Here is a 23318-nt window from a genome sequence, read left to right as displayed (position 1 = left end):
AGGTCCGTCTGCTCTTCCACCACCGTCAAAATAGTGCATTGACTTACATCGAAATTGGTTTATGCCAGCTTTCATGCTCCACACGAGCCCCCTCCCTCCCCACTTCATCTAACCCTATCAGGATACCCTATTCCTTTCTCCATCTTGTGCTTATCTAGCTCCCCCTTAAATACATCTACGTTATTTGCCGCAACTACTGCTTGTGGTAGCGCGTTCCATATTCTTACCACTCTTTAGTAAAGAAGTTTCTCCTGAATTCCCTATTGGATTTATAAGTGACTATCTTATATTTATGACCTCTAATTTTGGACTCGCTCAAAAGTGGAAACATTTTCTCTCCATCTACCCTACCAAACTCGATCATTATCTTAAAGGCCTCTATCAGGTCACCCCTCAGCTTTCTCCTTTCTGCAGAGAAGAGATCCAGCCTGTTCAGCCTTTCCTGATAAGTATGTCTTCTCACTTCTAGTATCATCCTTGTGAATCTTTTTTGCCCTCTCTCCAATGCTTTTATATCTTTCTCTAATATGGAGACCAGAACTGTGCACAGTACTACAAGTGTGGCCTAAACTAGGCTTCACACAAGTTTAACATAACTGCTTTGCTTATCAATTCTACGCCTCCAGATTTGAACCCCAATGCTTGATTTGCCTTTTATAACTTGTGTCGCTACTTTTAGTGATTTGTGTATCTGTGCCCCAAAATTTTATTCTTCGAGCACTTTCTGTACAATACATGGTGAAATGGCCTGACACGGTGGTCTTTCCCCATAGTCCCTTTGCATAGGCTGCACCTCGCTTCATTACATCCCTCAGCACATACTCCTGGACCTTGCAGTATGTCAGTGGACAACATTCGGTCATGCACAGCTCCATCAGCTGGAAGACCAGCAGGTTTCAGGCGGACCAAGGGGCCTCCTTCACCGAGTTGATGGTCTTCCAGCAGCAGTTGATATCTGTCTTGGTGTGCGTACCGGGGAACTGCCCGTAGAGCACAGCATCTTGTGTTAATGAGGTGTTGGGGATGAACCGTGACAGATACAAACGCATCTGTCTCCAGACCTTCTGCACCAAAGGGCATCCCACCAGGAGATGGACGACGACCTCCTCCCCGCCGCAGCCTCGAGGGAAGCTCACGGTGGTGCTGAGGACAGTGAACCTACTGCTGATCGGAGCAAAAGTCGGTGACGTCGTCCATGTATTGGGAGGACTAAACCTGAGAGCATCCGCTGCCTATGATAGTCATCCACTGATATCTGCATCCTACCTGATGAACGAAGCAATCTGCTCGATGCAACATACGACCAAGGCCGCGGAGAGAGGACAGACCTGCCTGACTCCAGATCTGATCCGTGAGCTTTCCGACTCCTGCCCGTTGATTAGGACTGTGCTACAGATGTCTATGTAGAGCAGTAAGATCCAATCGCGGATTCCCTCCCCAAAACACATTTTGAAGAGCACGTCCATCATGAACGTGTGGGATATACTGTAAAAGGCCTCCTCCTGGTCCAGGCTGATGAGGCAAGTGTTCACCCCGCTGACCTGCACATAGGCGATCGTATCCCTGAGTGGCGCAAGTCTATTGGAGATCTTCCTGCCGGGTACAATACAGGCCTGATCCGGGTGGATCACTCGCTCCAGAGCACACTTGAGCCAATTGGCGATGACCTTAGACAGAATCTTGTTGTCAACACTTACATGGAAATGAGTGCCCAATTTCTGATTTCTTCCCTCTCCCCCTTCTCCTTGTAGATGAGGGTGATTATGCCTTTCCTCATGGACTCTGACATGCTGCCTGCCAGAAACAAACCTCCGTACACATCCAGTATGTCTGGGCCTATCCAGTTCCACAGAGCCAAGTACAACTCAACTGGTAAATCATCACTCCCCGGAGTTCTACTCTTCTCGAAGGACTGGACGGCCTTTGTCAGCTCGTCCAAGGTCAGTGGCCGATTCATGCTCCCCCGTTCGCTGTCCTCTAAGACCTCCATGATAGAGGACAGGAAGGACTGGGAGGCCGTGCTGTCTCTGGACTTCGTGTTGTACAGCCCGGCATAAAAGGATTTGCTGATCCTCAGTATGTCGGCCTGTGAAGACGTCACTGTGCCGTCTTCCTCCTTCAGGCTGCTGATCTCAGAGGTCTTTCTGTGCAGCTTCTGGAAGAAGTAGCCCGAGCATTTCTCACCCTGCTCCACGGAGCGGACTCTGGGCTGGAAGATTTCCTTGAGGCCTCGGAGAAGAAGAGCGAGGCTTACTGACCCTTCACTTCCTGCAGTTCCTCCCAGATATCGACCCCCATCGACTGCAGCTGCGGCATATCCTGAATGCTTTTCTGGAGCTGTGCCAATTCCCTCTGCCTCTCTCTCGTCTTCTGAACGCCTTTGAGGATGAAGAACCGCTTGATGTTGGACTTGATCGCTTCCCACCAGTGCACCGTGGAGGCGAAGGGGGGGGTTGTACGGTCCTCCAACCTGTGTAATCCCTCTTTAGTTCCTTGATGTTCTCCGGGGTCAACAGTCCCACGTTCAGCTTCCAGATCCCGCTCCCCGCCCTCTTGTCCTCCAGCGATTGACAGTCGGCCAGTAGGAGGCAGTGGTCAGGAAGAAACACCGGCTGGACGTGGGTGGACCTGATCTTGAGTGTTGGGGACACAAATAGGAAGTCTATCCTGGAACGGACAGTGCCGTCTGGCCTGGACCAGGTGTACCTCTGCGGCGCTCGGTCTGCCGAGTTGCTGAAGACGACATGAAGCTTTGCTTCTTTCACTGCTTCCATCAGGAGTTTGGAAGTGGTGTCCAGTATTCCGCCGCCCCCGCTGGATCGTCCAGCCGCATTGATGATGCAGTTGAAGCCTCCGGCGAGAACGATCGGCCTGGACGTCGCCAGCAGCATCGGGAGATGCTGGAAGACCTCCAGAATCTCGGTGTTGAGGATCGTACACATTAGAATCATAGAATCATAGAAAGTTTACAGCACGAAAGGAGGCCATTCAGCCCATCGAATCAGTGCCGCTCAATGCAACAGCAATCCACTAGTCCCAGTCCCCCGCCCTATCCCCGTAGCGCTGCTTTTTTTTACTTTCAAGTGCTGATCCAGTTCCCTTTTGAAGGCCATGATTGAATCTGCCTCCACCATTCCCTCGGGCAGTGCATTCCAGATCATAACCACTAGCGGTGTCGAAAAGTTTTTCCTTTTCTTTTGCCAGTCACCTTAAATCTACACCCTTTGGTTCTTGACCTTTCTGCCAAAGGGAACAGTTTCTCGCTATCTACTCTGTCTGGACACTTCATTATTTTGAATACCTCCATCAAATCTCCTTGAAACCTGTCTGTTCCAAGGAGAAAAACACCAGCTTCTCCAGTCTATCGACGTAACTAAAGTCCGTCATCCCTGGAATCATTCTAGTAAATCTCTTCTGCACCCTCTCTAAGGCCTTCACATCTTTCCTGAAGTGCGGTGCTCAGAAATTGATACAATGCTCCAGTTGTGGCCGAACCAGTGTTTAATAAAGGTTCATCATGACTTCCTTACTTTTGTACTCTATGCCTCTATTGATAAAGCCCAGGATCCGGTATGCTTTTTTAACCGCTTTCTCAAACTGTTCTGCCACCTTCAACGATGTATGTCCACATATCCCCAGATCTCTCTGTTCCTGTACGCCTTTTAGAATTGTATCCTCTAGTTTATATTGCCTCTCCTCGTTTTTCTAACTGAAATGTACCACTTTGCAATTTTCTGCGTTAAATTTCATCTGCTACGTGTCCGCCCATTTCACCAGCCTGTTCATATCCTCTTGAAGTCTATCACAATCCTCCTCACTGTTCACTACCCTTCCAAGTTTCGTGCCATCTGCAAATTTTGAAATTATGCCCTGTACACCCAAGTCCAAGTCATTAATAACTATCAAGAAAAGCAGTGGTCCCAGTCCCAACCCCTGTGGAACACCACTGTACACCCCCTCCAGTCCGAAAAACAACCATTCACCACTACTTTCTGCTTCGTGTCCCTTAGCCAATTCTGTATCCATATCGCTACTGCCCTCTTTATTCCATGGGCTGCCATATTGATGACAAGCCTACCATGCGGTACTTTATCAAACGCCTTTTGAAAGTCCAGAGACACCACATCAGCTGTACTGTCCTCATGTACCCTCTCTGTGACCTCATCAAAAAACTCTATCAGGTTAGTTAAACACGATTTGCCTTTAACAAATCCGTTCTGACTTTCCCTAATCAATTCACCCTCGTCCAAGTGACTGTTAATTCTGTCCCGGATTATCGTTTCTTACTTCCCTCAGCAACCTGGGATGCATCCCATCTGGACCGGGTTACTTATCTACTTTAAGCACAGCTAGCCTTTCAATTACCTCTTCTTTACCAATTTTTAGCCCATCCAGTACCTCAACTATATCTTCCTTTATTGAGATTCTGGCAGCATTTTCTTCCTTGGTAAAGACAGATGTAATGTATTCATTTAGTACCTCGGCCATCCCCTCTGCCTCCAAGAGTAGATCTCCTTTATGGTCCCTAATCAGGCCCACCCCTCCTCTTATTACACGTTTACTGCTTACATGCCTGTAGAAGACTTTGGCATTCCCTTTTATGTTGGCCACAGTCAGAGCGGGTTGTTCTTCTACAGAATGTCTGCTATGCGCAGGCGGCCCTCCACCACCTCCTTAACCTTGGTGATGGTGAATTGAAGTCCTTGCAGCAGAATCCCCAGGCCCGAGGATTGACTATCATTGATTCCCGACCAGTTCGACTGCCCGTGGGTCCAAATGCGTGACCACTGTCGGTAGTTGCTAAGATGCGGGATCACACACTCCTGCAAGAACAGCATGTCCTTCTTGACCCTCGATAGGTCGTTCAGAGTTTCAGCACACCGTGTAGTAGCTTTAATACTACACACGTTTAAGGATGCAATTTTGAAAACCATTTTAAAATACAAACGACAACCACTAACGTCTTCCAATTGCATCAGTCCAGGTTCAACGTTACCGTCCATTTCCAACCCTGGGGCCAGATTTTGCATTGGTGTCATGTGCAGGAACTTCTGGACAGTCCTTGGGCTGACGACATAGGCCTGTCCTCCTTTGGGAGAGGGTCTGCGTTCGGCGGTCAACGGCGGGATTTCTTGTGGTGGTATGTCCGTCACTTCTGCGGCCAAGTCCAGCTCCACGGCCTTTGCTGTTTGTGCGTTCTCCGTGACTGTCGTGCTGCTCCTAGTGTTCCGGATTTGGGGTGCGTTGGATGCGTCCCTGCTCCCGGTGTCCCAGAGCGGGGTGTTACTGCTCCCGAGTCCCGCGAGCTGGAGCGTGCTGTCTGTCCCACTTCTCCCGGTGCTCCAGAGCGGGATGCTCCTGCTCCCAAGTCCCTGGAGCTGGAGCGTGCTGTCTGTGTCACTTCTCCCGGTGCCCCACAGTGGGATGTTCCTGCTCCCAAGTCCCTGGAGCGGGAGCGTGCTGCCTGTGACACTTCTCCCGGTGCTCCAGAGCGGGATGTCCCTGCTCCCGAGTCCCTGGAGCGGGAGCGTGCTGTCTGTGACACTTCTCCCGGTGCTCCAGAGCGGGATGTTCCTGCTCCCGAGTCCCTGGAGCTGGAGCGTGCTGCCTGTGACACTTCTCCCGGTGCTCCAGAGCGGGATGTTCCTGCTCCCGAGTCCCTGGAGCTGGAGCGTGCTGCCTGTGACACTTCTCCCAGTGCCCCAGAGCGGGGTGTTACTGTTCCCGAGTCCCTGGAGCTGGAGCGTGCTGTCTGTGTCACTTCTCCCGGTGCCCAAGAGCGGGGTGTTACTGTTCCCGAGTCCCTGGAGCTGGAGCGTGCTGTCTGTGTCACTTCTCCCGGTGCCCCAGAGCGGGATATACCTGCTCCCGAGTCCCTGGAGCTGGAGCGTGCTGTCTGTGTCACTTCTCCCGGTGCCCCAGAGCGGGGTGTTACTGCTCCCGAGTCCCTGGAGCTGGAGCGTGCTGTCTGTGTCTCTATTCACCGTTGCGTTTTGCCACTTCCTTTGATGAAGGCGGGGTCTTCCCCCTTTTTTCCTGTTCATCAGCCGAGGAGCAGCCGCTGTTGTCCATTGAGGACTCGAAGTGCCTCTTGCTGCCGGTCCCACATTTGGCGTCAGTTCCCCTGATCCGACAGGACTTCCTCTTTTTCTTTTTCTGTGAGGTCCATCCTTCTTCCGCCCCTGGTTCACCTTCCATCGGCTCAGGGAGAGTCTCGGGGTTGAGTGTCGGGGCTTGGTTGGTTTTCTTGATGCTCCCTCCCTTTTCTTTGTCCTCCTCTTGGTCTTTGGCTCTTTCACGGTGGGCCACGAATTGGGGGAAAGGGTCTCACCTCCATTGGTGCAGCCACGACTGCGGCTTTCCTCACCTGCGTCGCCTGCCCTCCTGTGAGTCCAGTGTCTGTTGGCCCGTCTTCCTGCAGTTTCTACAGATCACAGCCTTGCAGGACGTCGCCTCGTGCCCGGGTTTGCCGCAGGAGCGACACACTCAGGGCTGCCCCTGGTACACCGCATACCCACGACTCGTCCCAATCACGAAGCTTGAGGGGAGGCGAGCGAAGTTTCCCGGGCCATTCACACTCAGCGTCGCCGTGATGCTTCTCTCGTTCATCCAGATCATGAACATGTCCTCGATGTCGATGATCCAGTCCGCGCCATCCACGTTTCTCCTGAGGAATGTCAGCACATCCATGACGGGCACATGTGTGTTGTACACGTGGACCGTCAGCGGCCCTTCCTTCCCCAGTGGGAGTGTGAAGAGCGGTGTGTGTGATAGATGGATAGAGAGATATATAGATAGAGAGACAGATAGATAGATAGTTAAATAGATGGATGGTTAGATAGATGGATAGAGAGATATGTATATCGATAGATAGTTGAATAGATGGATGGATAGAGAGATAGATAGATAGATAGATAGGTAGATAACATAAGAACATAAGAAATAGGAGTAGGCCAATCGGCCCCTCGAGCCTGCTCCGCCACTCAACAAGATCATGGCCGATCTGATCCTAACCTCAAATCTAAATTCATGTCCAATTTCCTGCCCTCTCCCCGTAACCCCTAATTCCCTTTACTTCTAGGAAACTGTCGATTTCTGTTTTAAATTTATTTAATGATGTAGCTTCAACAGCTTCCTGGGGCAGCAAATTCCACAAAACAACTCTAGGTAAAGAAACAACTCTATTTACACCCAAACTGAACTGCAACAAATCAGCAAAGGTTACTTGAAAGGCATCTGGTGATGAGCTTCAGACGAAATGTACTGGGGATGTTGTACTGAATTAGGCCGACCATGGAAAGCCCTGCGGTGATATTACGTACCACGTGTTTCTCTGCTCTAATGTTGAGAAAAGACTCGAAATTAATTGAATACAACTGCAGTTCCTGAACGGGACTTTCTCCTACAGCTTAATATCCTCTTAACAAATCCGCCGCCAGTCAAGGTCAACCTGCTTGTCCTGTTCGGACTTTGACATTTGAGTTAATGATTCGTTTTGGGTTACATCGGAACATAGGAACAGGAGTAGGCCATTCAACCCCTCGTGCCTGCTCCCCCATTTGATAAGGTCATGGCTGATCTGTGATCTAACTCCATATACCTGCCTTTAGCCCATATCCCTTCATACCTTTGGTGGCCAAAAAGCTATCGATCTCAGATTTAAATTTAGCAATTGAGCTAGTTTCAATTTGCCGTTTGCAGAAGAGAGTTCCAAACTTCTACCACCCTATGTGTGTAGTGCTGTGTTAGTTTGAGGCGCTGGATTCGTTTGAGGAACTCTATTGGTTTGAGGTGCTGTAATTGTTTGAGGAACACTATTAGTTTGAGGTGCTGTATTTGTTTGATGAACACTATGAGTTTGAGGTGCTGTATTTGTTTAGGTCCAGCATTAGTTTGAGGTGCTGTATTTGTTTGAGGAGCACTATTAGTTTGAGATGCTGTATTTGTTTGAGGAACACTATTAGTTTGAGGTGCTGTATTTGTTTAGGTCCAGTATTAGTTTGAGGTGCTGTATTTGTTTGAGGAACACTATTAGTTTGAGATGCTGTATTTGTTTGAGGAACACTATTAGTTTGAGGTGCTGTATTTGTTTAGGTCCAGTATTAGTTTGAGGTGCGGTATTTGTTTGAGTTCCTGTATTAATTCGAAGTACAGTATTAGTTTAAGGTGCTGTATTAGTTTGAGGTGCTGTATGAATTCGAAATACGGTATTAGTTTGGGGTATTGTATTAGCCTGAGGTGCTGTATCAGTTTGAGCTGCTGTATCAGTTTGAGGTGCTCTATTAGAATGAGGTGCATATTAGTTTGAGGTGTTGTCGTAATTTGTGGTATTATATTAGATTCAGAACCTGTATCAGTTTGAGGTGCTGTATTAGATTAAGGTGTTGTATTCGTTTGAGATACTGTATTAGATTGAAATGCTGTATTAGTTTGAGGTATTATATTAGTTTCAGGTTCTGTATTGGTTTTAGGTACTGTATTAGTTTAACGTGTTGTATTTGTTTGAGGTACTGTATTAGTTTGAGGTTCTGTATTAGTTTGAGGTACTGTTTTAGTTTCAGAAGCTTTATCAATTTGAGGTGTTATATTAGTTTGGAGTATCTGCAATGTGAGGAAAGAGTTAGTCTTTATATTGAAGTAATATTAACCTTTAGCTTTTGACTCTTAAGTAAGGAAGTATAAATCTCTGTTGGGAGAATGAAACGACAATCATAAGATAGATTTGCTTCATTTTATATGCATGCATATGTTTAATATAGAGACGAGTAGATTCTGAAGTCCAGAAATTCTTGGATTTTAGCTGATATCATAATACTCGTAAGTTTAATTATCCTTTTGATATAAACAATTCTCTGACAATCATAACAAGGCCTTTAAATCATTCAGAGCTGGTGTGTATGTGTGTCAGACAGCATTGTGTGCTATTCGTCTTACCAGCTCACGGGGAAGCAGGAGAGGTGCGACATCTGTATGATTGCTACGTATCATTCCAAGCTGATGCAGCGGGAAAGGGCTGTACTGGGGAGAGATAAATACCATTCTGCTCTCTGGTCAATGGGCAAGGCCATATGTTTTAACTAACAAGTTCAAAAGTTATCGTTATAATTAATGCCTAAAGCAGAACACCTGGCTGTGCGGAAGGAGCCTGTTTGCACCACAAGGCGACATCTAGTGGAGGAGTGTAGTTAGGTGATGAGGGAAGTGATACTCTGATAACATGGAAAATGCTGGAAACCCTCAGCAGGTCAGGCAGAATCTCTGGAGAGAGAAACAGAGTTAATGTTTCAGGTCAATGACCTTTCATCAGAACCAAGTTGGGCAGTTGTGTTAGGTAATAGTATGAATCATAGGAATTGTTTCACTCATGTGGACTGATTTGGGTTCTTTTCTGTCTTTGGAAGTTCAAGATCAAAAGTAAAATAAGGGCTGCTGTGGGATTTGAACACACGATCTCCCAATAACCCCCGAAGTGAAAATCATACCCCGAAACCAACGAGCCCATCATAAAACCGTTTTTGGTGGCTATCCTTGATAAGCAATTATGAGGACAGGTTGCAAAGACTAGACTTGCATTCCCTTGAGTATAGAATATTAAGGGGTGATCTAATCGAGGTGTTTGGATGATTAAAGGATTTGACAGGACAGATAGAGACTATTTCCACTGGTGGGGAGAGTCCTGAACAAGGGGGCGTAACCTTAAAATTAGAGCTGGGCCGTTCAGTGGTGATGTCAGGAAGCACTTCTTCACACAAAGGGAAGTGGAAATCTGGAACTCTCTTCCCCCAAAAAGCTGTTGAGGCTGGGGGTCAATTGAAAATTTCAAAACTGAGATTGATAGATTTTGGGGCTAATTCGGGAGTTTAATGACTGACATTTTTTCCCTGTTACTTGTGTAGTTTCGATCGATGAAATGTTCGTGAAAAGAGTCAGTGTAAAGGGAGTCAGCAATTCATGTTTTCCCGAGACACGTACTTCAGACCTGAGCCCGAAACGTTTGTTGTTTCCTTCGTGTAGCGGTTATCATGTTCACCAGTTACACGCAGAAAGTCCCCGATTTGACCTCGGAGTGAAGCATTTTGTAGGGATTTGCTCCCCATAAACCTCCAGGTTCGAGTTTCTTCAAGCGTGAAAGGGGCTACAACCTTTTTAAATTTAAGAGCGGCTACACCAGATTCCTGGTATAATAAGCACTACACATTTTTAAGCAGACTCCTAAAATACAGTTTGTAAAATGGGAAGGTATAAAAGTTAATGACACGCAAAGCACAAAGATTTATTAACGTTTCAATTGTCACTTGGCAAACAAGTTAGCATTTCCTTCAGTGTGCAACAGAGCATATTAATGGTGATTAAAAAAAACATGAAGTGTCTCACAGACTTTAATTATTTTTGTGCAATGAACTATTGCCAACCACCAAGGAACACTCCATTAAACATACATATTTAAGTGTATAATAATTATATATACATGCATAATCTATGCTCTCAATCGAATTCATAGCGCAATAGTAGCGCATCTGATTCCAAATCAATAAGAATATGCGGTGTCAAAACACGTGGAAGTCGCTCTTAACTTTATCATGCATTTAAGCCTGGATAATTTCGGAATTAATGCTTTTTAACAATAAACGGAACTTTGGTCACTTGTTCTGCGGTGTCAGGGAGGGAAGCGTCATTTAAAAATAAACTACTGGTACCGGTGAGCAAGTTAAGGCACAGCAGGTGTTGGGACAAGTGAGTGAACCGTCTTCGTTCAGTTGGTTGGTGCTTAAACGCCCGGGTGCTTGATTCTGACACATTGATGGGCCCGAGGGAATTAGACAAGTGATCTTCATTGCTCCCTGTCATTGATAATTGAAATAAAATGTTAATCTGGCAAAGCCGGCGAACAAAATATTAAACTAGCGAAACAAATACTGAGCAAAATTAATTGCAATGTTTGGGAGGAAGTGCAGCTGAAAAGCAGAAGATCTGAATGGAATGATCAATGATTGAGCGGAATACATTGCTCGACTTGTTACTCGATTGCCTTCTACACCATGGAATTCAGGAGAACCTGTTTCATGGTTTGTACTGAACCCTTGGAGCGGAGCCAACAGCCGCCTCGCTGCAACAACAGACAAGGAACTAACAGTTTCTTCAGGCTTGGCAAGCTCAGTCGGTCGAGGCATTCACCTCATGATCGTGGGTGCGAGTTTCAACTTTTACGCTACACGTTTACGGACCCCAGCGCTCCATTTTCGCTGAAATGGAGAATTACTACGCCACCTTTTTCTTGATATCACAATTGCTGGCGTGCGACGGGAGGGGTCCGTGTGTCGTTCCAGTCAAACCCCCCGTCCGGGAACGCAACGATTTTAAAATACTCATCCTTCCTTTCAAATCCCAACATGGCCCTCGCCGCCCCCCTATCTCTGTAACCTCCTCCAGCCCTACAACCCTTCGAGATCATGTGGCTACAAGAGTAGGTCAGAGGCTGGGTGTTCTGCGGCGAGTGACTCACCTCCTGACTCCCCAAAGCCTTTCTACCATCTACAAGGCACAAGTCAGGAGTGTGATGGAAGACTCTGCACTTGCTTGCTTGGATGAGTGCAGCTCCAACAACACTCAAGAAGCTCGACACCATCCAGGACAAAGCAGCCCGCTTGATTGGCACCCCATCCACCACCCTAAACATTCACTCCCTTCACCACTGGCGCACTGTGGCTGCAGTGTGTACCATCCACAGGATGCACTGCAGCTGCAGCAACTCGCCAAAACTTCTTCGACAGCACCTCCCAAACACGCGACCTCGACCACCAAGAAGGACAAGGGCAGCAGGCACATGGGAACAACACCACCAGCACGTGCCCCTCCAAGTCACACACCATCCAGACTTGGAAATATATCGGCCGTTCCTTCATCGTCGCTGGGTCAAAATCCTTGGAGCTCCCTTCCTAACAGCACTGTGGGAGAACCGTCACCACACGGACTGCATCGGTTTAAGAAGGCGGCTCACCACCACCTTCCCAAGGGCAATAAATGCTGGCCTTGCCAACGACGCCCACATCCCATGAACGAAAAACAAATCTCTGTGCTCCTCCAATTCTGGCCTGTTGCGCATCCCCGATTTTAAACGCTCCACCATTGGCGGCTGTGCCTTCAGCTGCCTCGGCCCTAAGCTCTGGAATTCCCTCCTTAAACCTCTCCACCTCTCTCTCCTTTAACACATACATTAAAACCTAACTCTCCGACTAAGCTTTCGGTCACCTGTCCCAATATCTCCTGATGTGGCTTAGTGTCACGTTTTTTTTAATAACGCTCCTGTGAAGCACCTTGTGACGTTTTACCACATTAAAGGCGCTAGAAAAATGCAGGTTGTGTCCTCTGGTTATCGACTCTCCTGCCAATGGAAACAGCGTCTCCACATCGATTCGATCAAAATCCACTCATAATTTTGAACACCTCTATTAAATCTCACCATAACCTTTTTTTGCTCCAAGAACAATCCCAGCTTCTCCAGTCTCTCCATATAACCCATCCCTGGACACGATGCAAGGCGGAGGGTTGCAACCAGGTTTGCAAATTATTGCCATTCGGGAGCTGGACAAATCGAAAGGAACCGAAATGACAAACAGCTTTGTGAATCTGTAGATACGCTTTGGGAAACGCAATTGGAGGCGAGTAAAGGACTGACCAGACAGGCGGCCAAGACGCATCTGAGTCGGCATGTCCCCCTGGAACAGTTACTCTGATGTTATGAGTGAAATTAAGAGGTCGGAGCCATTGAAAGCGCTCCCAGTTACTGCAGATCAGGGATCAAAACCTGACATCAGCGTCAGGACGCTCAGAATACTTTTTTTTATTCGATCATAGGATGTGGGCGTCGCTGGCGAGGCCGCCATTTATTGCCCATCCCCAATTGCCCTTGAGAAGGTGGTGGTGAACCGCCTTTTCAACCGCTGCAGTCAGTGTGGCGAAGGTTCTCCCACAGTGCAACGAACTAACAGACAAAGCACCGCTGGGCGCGCCGGTTGCAGGAGAGCTGGTTGGCGGTGATATCGACGCTGTGAGCGAGACCAGACCGTTTCCATGTTTCCACAAACAATGTCCCATCCTTTGTTTCTGGAGAAGGAGCACTGATAGTGGTCAATTGCATTTCTGTGGCTGCAACATGTAACTTTGGCTAGGTGACACGCTGCTTTAGTGTATCTTGCAAATCAAAACACCGGATGGTCTCTGTGGCGCAATCGGTTAGCGCGTTCGCCTGTTGATTGAAAAGTTGGTGGTTTAAACCCACCCAAGGACGAAAATTCCACCTTTTTTCCACACTTTCTGGTTCATTGCTTCATTCTGATAGCCCTGAAGCCGGTGCCAGGTTTTAATTTCTGATTTGTAGTAACTGGGAGCACTTTAAATGGCTCCGATCTCGAAATCTCTTTTCAAGTTTTCTAATGTGTGATTTGGCTGCAAGAAAACACTCTGTGATCAATGTCATCTGAGCATGCCTGATTCGCCATAATTTACACTGCGGTCGGATATCAGGCACATGAAAAAAACATAGTGAAATGTTTGTGTGGGCGCGATGCTCTGGGATTCCCTGACTGACCATCTCTGAAGCCTTCCGAAATACAGCGCAGTAAATGGATCCCTGTGAAATGAGCTCCTGGACAGCAATGCGGAAATTAGTTTGGCTGAGGGTTTATGTCCCTAACACGGTGACTGAGCCATCAGGTTTCTGTAGTGTAGTGGTTATCACGTTCGCCTCACACGCGAAAAGTCACTGGTTTGAAACCAGGCAGAAACATTTTGAAACCTTGTTCCCATAAAAAATGAGTTAATATTTTACGATTCACACTGCTGATTAAATGTGAACAAAGTCCATATCTCCCAACCCTGTTATTGCAGTCCGCTGGGAGCAGGCGATGAAAGCCAGCGTGATATTGGTCTCACACCCCGTGGGACCTGGCGGAGATTTGATCAGCCCTATCTATTCAACCAATAAATGAAATGGTGTTTGAGAAACATTCATATATATAATAACATCCAGTATCCTGTCTTCAGAGTGCGTGGCGCAAAAGTCTGACTCCAGATCAAAAGGCTGCGTGTTCACATCACATCGGGGTCACTGTTTCTTTCACCGCTCACTTGAGACTGGATAATTCCCGAATGAAGGTTTTAATTGCCTTTTCACAAAAAAACAGATGTTTGGTCTGAACCTCGACTCAGTGCCTACCCAGTGGCAGGGAGGGGAACGCCTGATACCCTCATTTATTTCATGCAACAAACTGACAAGAAAACTAGTATTGATTCAAAATCGACCTGCAGATGGACACACACAGAAAAAAGACAACCACAGAAACAGACAGCAATTACTTGCATATATACATATATATATATATATATCGCCTTTAACGTGGTGAGACGATTTAAGCTCGGTGAACTTGCTTCAGCTTTCTGAAATGTCCTTGTCCATCCTTCAGAGATCACGGGAAATATATTTTTTGCCGTTCGAAAAAAGACGCGAAAAGCAGAGACATGATATATTTTCAATACGGCTGGTGAAATGGCCGGGCTATTATAAATTAGTAGTCGCATTTGAAACATTTAAAGGCGACTACCTAAAAATCACTGAGTGCAAATTTGAAATCACGGTTACTATTTATTTAGGTCTGAAAGAAATAACAATAAACATATCAGTCAGTGCCCGCGGTGAGACGGTGATGAACTTGTTTGTTGTGAAGTTCACCGCTGAGCTAAAGTTGACGCCGTTTAAAAGACGCGAACCCACTCAATGTAAAGGATGACCTCATCACCAACAGGTCCCGTCAACGTCAAACACCTTCTTTCTTGTTCAATAGAGGGAGCAGAGGCGTGTACATCATCAGACGCCAGCAACTTGAAGCAATGGAACAGATAAAGGCACAGATGCAAGTTCCAAATCTTTTCAATGCAAAGTTATTTCACTTTATTTAAAGTGCCGTGTGGCTGAAAACGGGTCCCAGATGATTTGCGTTCACTCGTGACTTGTTTTCCAGTGTTTGTCCGTCAGGTTTGCAATTCAATTTGTATTGGATATTGAAGATATTTCAGGATGATTGCACAACATACCATGTGTAAAGCAACCATCTTGATAACTTCAATCATCACACACTCTGCATCGACGCTGCAGAGGCCCCAGCATCCCTTTCAATATTGTTTTTCTTAACTCACAGTTTTCAAAAGGGAATTGGATAAACGCTTGGATGGAAACATTTTCAGGGCTCTGGGGAAACAGCAGGCGAGTGGGACTAACTGGACAGCTCTTTCAGAGAGCTGGCACAGGCACGTTGGGCCGAATGGCATCCGAATTGCGCTGTCTTATTCTATGATTCTATTAATAGATCAATTTCCGCCTTTCACTGAGCCTCCCTAAATGGAGCGCAGTAATCGTGTCCCTGTGAAATGAGCTCCTGAACAGTAATACGGAAATTAGCGTGGCTGAGCGGTTTGAAACTCTGGTCAAGCACCTTACAGGAAATTTCCTCTCTGAGTTTGATTAGTTTATCAATTATCTTCCCACCTTTCCATCTTAAATGTCTTTACATATTTTTTTGATCTCTTCCTCGACTGTCATGCCCACAATACTAGTCTCCCTGGTAAATACTGAAGCAAAGTGATTATTTAATATTTCTGCCATTTTGCTGTCATTGCCTGTGAGTTTGTCGTGTGTATCCCTTAGTGGCCCGATTCCAATCCTAAACTTTCTTTGGCTGTTGATGTGTCTAGAATACTTTGCTTTTTATGATATTCCTTTTTGCCTTTCTAATAGTTCTTTAGACTACTTTCCCAGCCTTTTCAAATTCCCCTCTCTCCTTTATTGTCTCGTCTGTGCCTTTTTCTTTAGTTTCAATTTTACCCTTATTTCTTTATTCATCCCTGGTGTGTCATTTCTGGCTCGTATGTTCTTGCTTTTCAGTGGGATGTATTTCTCCTGGACTCGATTGATCATCGTTTTAAATGTTTCCCACTGCTGTTCTATTTCTTTGTCCAGGTCATTAATATGTCAAACATTTCACCGTTGGAAACTTCTCAAGTCACATATGCATGACAAAGCCAGTTACTTTTGTGGGAGGAGTTAATCAACTTGGCAGAAAAATCAGCTGCAGCCCAATTCACAAATAAAATATTTCCACGTCTTCGTAAAAGTAAGGAATGTCAGAATTGGGATTCGAACCCACGCCTCCAGAAGAGACTGCGACCTGAACGCAGCGCCTTAGACCGCTCGGCCATCCTGACCACCAACCTCAGGTTTCATTCTGCATTATTTCTGCACTGTTGGCCAGTGAAAGCAGCATAAAAGTTTAAAATGGCACTCGCCCAACGTGGGCTCGAACCCACGATTCTGAGATGAAGAATCTCATACTCTACCGACTGAGCTAGCTAGGCCGAAAGGCTTTTAACCGCCCTATCTATTATTGCAGCAAGCAGGAGAAAGACTCCATTTCAAATTATTGGAATTAATTCTGAGGGACAGGATAAACTGTCACTTCGAGAGGCACGGACGAATCAAGGACAGTCAGCATGGATTTGTTAAGGGGAGGTAGTGTTTGTCTAACCTGATTGAATTTTTCGAGGAGGTGACAAGAAGGATCGATGAGGGTAGTGCAATTGATGTCGTCCACATGGATTTTAGCAAGGCTTTTGAAAAGTTCCCACATGGTAGATTGGTCAAAAAAGTAAAGGCCCAAGGAATCCAAGGGAATGTGGCTTGTTGGATCCAAAATTGGCTCAGTGGCAGGAAGCAAAGGGTAATGATGTTTTTGCGGCTGGAAAGCTGTTTCCAGTGGGGTGCCGTAGGGCTCGGTACTTGGTCATTTGCTTTTTGTGGTATACATTAACGATTTGGACTTAAACGTAGGGGACATGATAGCGAGGAGGACAGCTGTAGACTGTCGGGGGTTCAGGCAATTTTCTGATAACAAAGCAATCAATCTATCTCTGAACGAATTTTGAACGAATATGTGTGTTTGACCCGGCACAGGCACGATGGGCCGAATGATCTCCTCTTGTGGACTAACATAATACGATGATACTAATTGTTGTCAGATGGAAAAGCAACACATTCCAAATAAGAGCAGAGACAGGAAACTCGTCTAACCGCAGAACAGCACGGTGAGATATTGTATTTGAGAAGGATGAGGAGGGATAGTTTATCATGGTGGTCGTCACATAGGGTATAATTTGTAACTTTGATAAGGACCATTTCATGCTGCGACAGGGGCGGAAAACTAATCGGAGAGATTCATCCCGGGTGCGGCCCCATCGTGCGCGGTGAGACGGAGGGGGGCGAGGGGAAGTGTCAGAGCTGGGGCTCACCGGCGGAAGCAGCATAAAAGATTAAAACGGTACTCGCCCAACGTGGGGCTCAAACCCACTACCCTGAGAGTTTTTAAAGAAAAGGGGGAGCAGCCACTGTCGGCATCTCTTGCTGTACTTGAAACAACACATTCCACGGACGAGCAGAGAGAGGACACCATTCAATTGCCCATTGTGTTAAACAAAATGCCATCGTTTTCCGTGGTTTGGTGGTTCCCGGTTCGATTCAGGGGAGGAGCATTATTTTGGAACTTGGTCTCCATAAACATCCCGATCGATTTTCTTCTCCTGCCAAAACGGGAGAAAGTGGCTGCTCCCTTATTCTTTGAAAGCTGCATCTTTTACTTCATTAAACAGATAACTTTGAGTGAGAGAAAACTGATCCACAATGACGCTCATTTCAAGTTTATTCCCTTTTAAACTGGAAGGATATATTGGCTTTGAACAGAGTGGCTTTTGAAAGGATCTCGTCGGGTGGGATCGACAAACCATTTCCGCTGGTGGGGGACAAGGGAACCGAACCAACCATCTACCAAGTTCTCCTGAATTCTGAGGTGCAATGGGGAACCGACCAACAAAAGCCCTTTCATTGACCGTGGAGGTTCATACAATTTTCTGATAACAAAGCGCTCAATCTATTTCTCTTGTCTATTTCCCGATGTTTCCGGATACTGTCTGCATCTCTGCCCTGTGTTTATCTCACTATGTGTCCACATGCAGGGTGGTTTTTGAATGAAGACGTGTGATTGTCTTCTGTTTGTTACATTAAATAAATAGAGGGCATCAGTTGCTTCACTCCCTGACACTGGGGAAACAGAGGCAGACTTCAAAGCAGGGTTCTTTTACTTGTGAAGACGCAAAGAAAACATTTATTGCAGAATTATACAAACCAATTTCAAGGGAAAAAACGGTGACCCCGACGTGGTTTAAACACACAACCTTCTGATCTGCAATCAGACGCGCTACCGTTGCGCCACGAGGCCTGGGTGCGGCAATGGGTGTTTGTTTTTCTCAATGTTTGCCAAGCACCGCTTTATAGCTCCGATATCGGTGGAATGGGTTGGCTTTCAAATTCCCGCCCACTCCCACCAGATGTCAGGAAGCATCAGAAGTCGCCTTCACCTGTCAGCGGCAGCATGGCGCTCGCTTCCATCGCCTGCTGTCAGCGGACTGCAGCAAATCCAATTACATTCATCCTGCACCCAGAATTATCACATCACATGAAAAGGATGTGGGAAACTGCTCAAGATACATAACAGGAGGGGAACCTTCTGAAAAACACTTAGACTTTCGGTGTTTAGACTTCGATTCGAACTGCGAAAAAGAACGTGTGAAAATATAAACTATGGGTGTGATGTTTATATATCAAGTGAATGTTTGTAACGGATTTCTCCCGTTACTCTGACAACTAAGGGTTGTTAATCCATCAACAATGACTTCCGCTTGATTTTAGCACGAGTGGTTACAAAATAGCAAGTTTAATAGATTGACTTACAACAGAGTTGCACTACAGCTGTCTTCAACATTATATTCAACAGTATTATTATTATTATACAACTGTCGACAGATTACATTAATGACAAGCAATTAACACAACCTGACCTGTCTACGAATCCAGGTGTATCAGACCTGACCTTTGCGGACAGCCTGTGGCAATGAACTTCTGACTGTCCCCGATTGAGAGCTCCAACATTTGAGAAGGGAGCATGCCCTCTCTTTATACGATTCGGCTGCATTGTTCTGTACGGAAGCACCACTGATCTTAACTCATGGTCGTAAACCATCCGACTTTGCTGACTCTCAGAATCCACCAAGGATTGTTTCATGTCTTAGTGCTTATTTAGCATTTCTCCGTCATCAGGTTTTGGATGTTTATACTAGGTTAGCACAACCTGGAGTTCAGGTGTCCAGGACACCCAAGTTTCTCTGGACATCAATATTTAATAGTTTCTCACCATTTCAAAAATATTCTGTTTTTCTGTTCTTCCCACCAAAGTGAATTATCTCACATTTCCCCACATTATACTCCATCTGCCACCTTCTTGCCCACACATTTAACCTGTCTATATCCCTTTGCAGACTCTTTGTGTCCTCTTCATAGCTTACTTTCCCACCGAGCTTTGTATCATCTGCAAACTTGGATACATTACACTCGATCCCTTCATCAAGTCATTAAAAGTCTTCGACAGGTATATAAATAGTAAACGGGTAGTAAGAGGAGGGGTAAGACCGATTAGAGACCAAAAAGGAGATCTATGCATGAGGTACTAAATGAGTATTTTGCATCTGTCTTTACCGAGGAAGAAAATGCTGCCTAAATCACAGTAAAAGGGGAGGTAGTTGAGATACAGGATGGGGTGAAAATTGCTAAAGACGAGATAATAAAAAGGCTGGCTGTACTTAAAGTCACCTGGTCCGAATGGGATGCATCCTCAGTTGCTGAGGGAAGTAAGGGTGCAAATTGCAGAGGTACTGGCCATAATCTTTCACTCCTCCTTCGATACAGGGTTTGGTGTCAGAGAACTGGAGAATTGCAGATGTTACACCCTTGTTCAAAATAGGGTGTAAGGATAAACCCAGCAATTACAGGCCAGTCAGTTTAACCAAGGTGGTGGGAAGCTTTGAGAAATGATAATCTGGGACAAAATTAATAGTCATTTGGACAAGTGTGGATTGATAATAGAACGCCACTGTGGATTTGTTAAAGGCAAATCGTGATTGAGTTTTGTGATGAGTTAACAGAGAGGGCTGATGAGGGCAATGTGGTTGATGTTGTGTTTCTGGCCATTCAAAAGGCTTTTGAAAAAGTGCCACAAAGTGGGCTTGTCAAAAGGGGCGATAGTGGCTGCTTCCTTATTCTTTAAAAGCGCATTATCTTATTTCAATCAACAGATAACTCTGAGTGAGCGAAAACTGATCCACAGTGGCGCTTATTTCAAGTTTATACCCGTTTAATCTGAAAGGATATATTGGCCTTGGAAGGAGTGCAGCACAGATTCACCAGGTCAGATGGAAGTGTTAAGGGAGAAAGTGAACTGCTGACTCCCACTTCTGGGGGATATCCCAAAGCGCTTCATAGAGGTTTAATCAAAAACATAAAATCATAGAATCGCAGGAGGCCATTCGGCCCATCGTGCCTGTGCCAGCTCTTTAAACTAAATGGTGCAATTTTAAAGGGGGTGCAGGAACAGAGAGACATGGGGGTATACGTGCACAAATCTTTGAAGGTGACAGGACAAGTTGAATGGATTGTAAAAAAAAATATCCGGAATCGTTGACTTTATTAATGGTGGCATAGAGTACAAAAGCAAGGAACTTATGCCAAACCTTCATAAATCACTGGTTAGGCCCCAGCTGGCCACCACACAATTCTGCCCACCACACTTTAGGATGGATGTCAAGGCCTTGGAGAAGGTGCAAAGGTGATTTACTAGAATGGTGCCAGGGATGAGGGACTTCAGTGAGGTGGAGAGACTGGATAAGCTGGGGTTGTTTTCCTTTGAGCAGAGACGGTTAAGGGGAGATTTAACAGAGGTGTTCAAAATCATGAACGGTTTTGATAGAATGAATCAGGAGAAACTTTTTCCAGTGCCAGAAAGGATGGTAACCAGAGGACACAGATTTAAGGTAATTGGCAACAGAGGTGAGACGGGGAGAATGTTTTTACGCAGCGAGTTGTCATGATCTGGAATGCGCTGCCTGAAAGGGTGGTGGAAACAGATTCAATAATAACATTCAAAGGGGAACTCGGTAAATACTTGAAGGGGAAAGTTTTGCAGTGCTATAAGGAAGGGGAAGGGGAGCGGGTCTAATTTGATAGCTCTTTCAAAGTGTTGGCACTGGCACGATGGGCCGAATGGCCTCCTTCTATGATGTTTCCATGCTGTGATTCTATGTTATCGAGTATTTTCTGATGCAGTGGATATTCGGGGCAGAGGACCAAGTGGGGATTGAGCTCGACGGCAAGTGTATACAGTTCGTTCAAAGGACTGAAGCCGATGGTTTCATTCTTCCCGTCGTTTAGCAGCAGGAAATTACTCGGCCATGCAGGCGACTTTTTTTGTCTTCATTCATGGGATGTGGGTGTCAATGGCAAGGTCAGCATTGATTGCCCATCCCTAATTGCTCTTGAGGAGGTGCTGGTGAGCCGCCTTCGTGAACTGCACCTTTCATTGACTGTTTCATTGACATTTCCTGGATAGAGAGAAACTATTTCCGCTGGTTGGGGATTCTAGGACTAGGGGGCACAGTCTAAAAATTAGAGCCAGACTTTTCAGGAGTGAGATTAGAAAACATTTCTACACACAAAGGATGGAAGAAGTTTGGAACTCGCTTCCGCTCACGGCAATTGATATTTGCTTAATTGCTAATTTTAAATCTGAGATCGATAGCTTTTTGCCAACCGAAGGTATGAAGGGATATGGGCCAAAGGCAGGTATACGGAGTTAGATCACAGATCAGCCATGATCTGATCAAATGGCGGAGCGGACTCGAGGGGCTGAAAGGCCGACTCCTGTTCCTGTGGTACATTTCCCCAACTGTCTGTTCTCTCCGTAGTTGTTGCCTTGTGTTTAAAGCATATTTTCGTTTCAAGCTCCGTTTTGGGATGAGCCGGTGGGCGTCAAAACGTGCCGTGGATCGAGACCGGGTTGCTTGTTGCGGGAAGAGCAAATCAACTGGGCCGAAAAATCAACTGCAGCTCAAGCAACAAATAAAATAGGAGTCAAAATAACTGATGTCAGGAGTGGGATTCTAACCCACGCCTCCAAAGGAAACTGCAACTTGAATGCAGCGCCTTAGATCGTTCGGCCATCCTGACTAATAAACGGCTTTTTCACTCGCCACCCTTTCCACATTGAGACCCGCCCGGAGAAAGTTTCACTCACTCCAGTGGTTGGTAAGATAAATGCTGCTGGAAAGGCTCGGCGAGCGGGATGCCACCTCCCCCGGGTTTTCCTGAGCCTATTGTACTTTATTCCTATTTAATCACGGGAATATCCGCAATCAGGAGCTAAAAATAATTAAAAGCTGAATCACAGAGAAAGGGAAATCCATATTACATCTGATAAACTAACCAACAGCGCTTCCTGGTGCTCTTGTGGTTAGGATTCGGCGCTTTCATCGCCGCGGCCCGGGTTCGATTCCCGGTCAGGGAAGCAACTTTTGAGCACTTGTTGTATTCATCGCATGAACTGACTCAAAGTCTGTGGGAAGAAAAAAAACAATCATTGTTTTCATCACCATTAATTAAGCGATAACGTTCTTTTGCAGAATGAAAGGCGACTGAGAGAAGTTGGAAAACTTTAATAATTTATTTTGTGCGATGAACTTTTTATCCCTTCTCATTTTACACACGGTATTTTTAAGGGCTCGGTTTAAAATGTTCAGTGCTCGTGAGACCACGAATTTGTGTGAAATTTAACAGACCGGCTATTTCACAGAGAAAAAATACATTTGCCCCAACATAATGTTTCTGCTCGGGATTGAACCAGGGACTTTCCACGTATAAAGCAAACGTGATAACTGCTACACTGCAGAAACCTCTGTTGGGGTTATCAGCCAGAAGTTCGAATGACTGCATTGATTCTCTTTCATAACTATTCAATTGAACGAAGTTGCGCAAGTCACAAAAGATAAATGTTCATTTCAAAGTTATTAAACTCCCAAATGTGGCCTGCCTTGTTTGGACAGAGGTTGACCCTGACGTCACAGCCTCAAGAAAGCATATTCTCAACATTTCCATTGGGAACAGGAGGAGGCCATTCAGCCCCTTGAACCTGTTCCGCCCTTCAATTAGATCAGAGATGATCTGCAACTGAAATCCATTAACCTGCCTTTGCTCCCTGTCCCTCGATCCACTGACCCAACAAAACTCTATCGATCTCAGTCTTGAAAGCTTCAATTGACCCCCAGCATCCACAGCCTTTTGGGGGACAGAGTTCCAGACTTCCACTGCCCTTTTTGTAAAAAAGTGCTTCCTG

The 23318-nt window shown here is 46.0% G+C and overlaps 5 non-coding genes and 1 pseudogene across 5 annotated transcripts; 2 read left to right on the top strand and 4 right to left on the bottom strand.

The window, feature by feature from the left end:
* The window catches only part of LOC137314528 (zinc finger protein 585A-like), a 915457-nt pseudogene that overhangs the window by 487972 nt on the left and 404167 nt on the right, over window positions 1-23318 (top strand).
* trnav-cac (transfer RNA valine (anticodon CAC)) lies at window positions 13714-13786 on the top strand. Its single transcript has one exon. It is a non-coding gene; the product is annotated as a tRNA-Val (tRNA).
* Window positions 16175-16257, bottom strand: trnal-cag (transfer RNA leucine (anticodon CAG)). The gene has a single exon. It is a non-coding gene; the product is annotated as a tRNA-Leu (tRNA).
* Window positions 16336-16407, bottom strand: trnak-cuu (transfer RNA lysine (anticodon CUU)). The gene has a single exon. It is a non-coding gene; the product is annotated as a tRNA-Lys (tRNA).
* Window positions 18249-18320, bottom strand: trnac-gca (transfer RNA cysteine (anticodon GCA)). Its single transcript has one exon. It is a non-coding gene; the product is annotated as a tRNA-Cys (tRNA).
* On the bottom strand, window positions 22074-22156 carry trnal-caa (transfer RNA leucine (anticodon CAA)). The gene has a single exon. It is a non-coding gene; the product is annotated as a tRNA-Leu (tRNA).

The sequence above is a fragment of the Heptranchias perlo genome, unplaced genomic scaffold (genome assembly GCF_035084215.1).
Source record: "Heptranchias perlo isolate sHepPer1 unplaced genomic scaffold, sHepPer1.hap1 HAP1_SCAFFOLD_52, whole genome shotgun sequence".
Classification (NCBI taxonomy): Eukaryota; Metazoa; Chordata; class Chondrichthyes; order Hexanchiformes; family Hexanchidae; genus Heptranchias; species Heptranchias perlo.
This window is presented reverse-complemented; position numbering and strand designations above follow the sequence as displayed.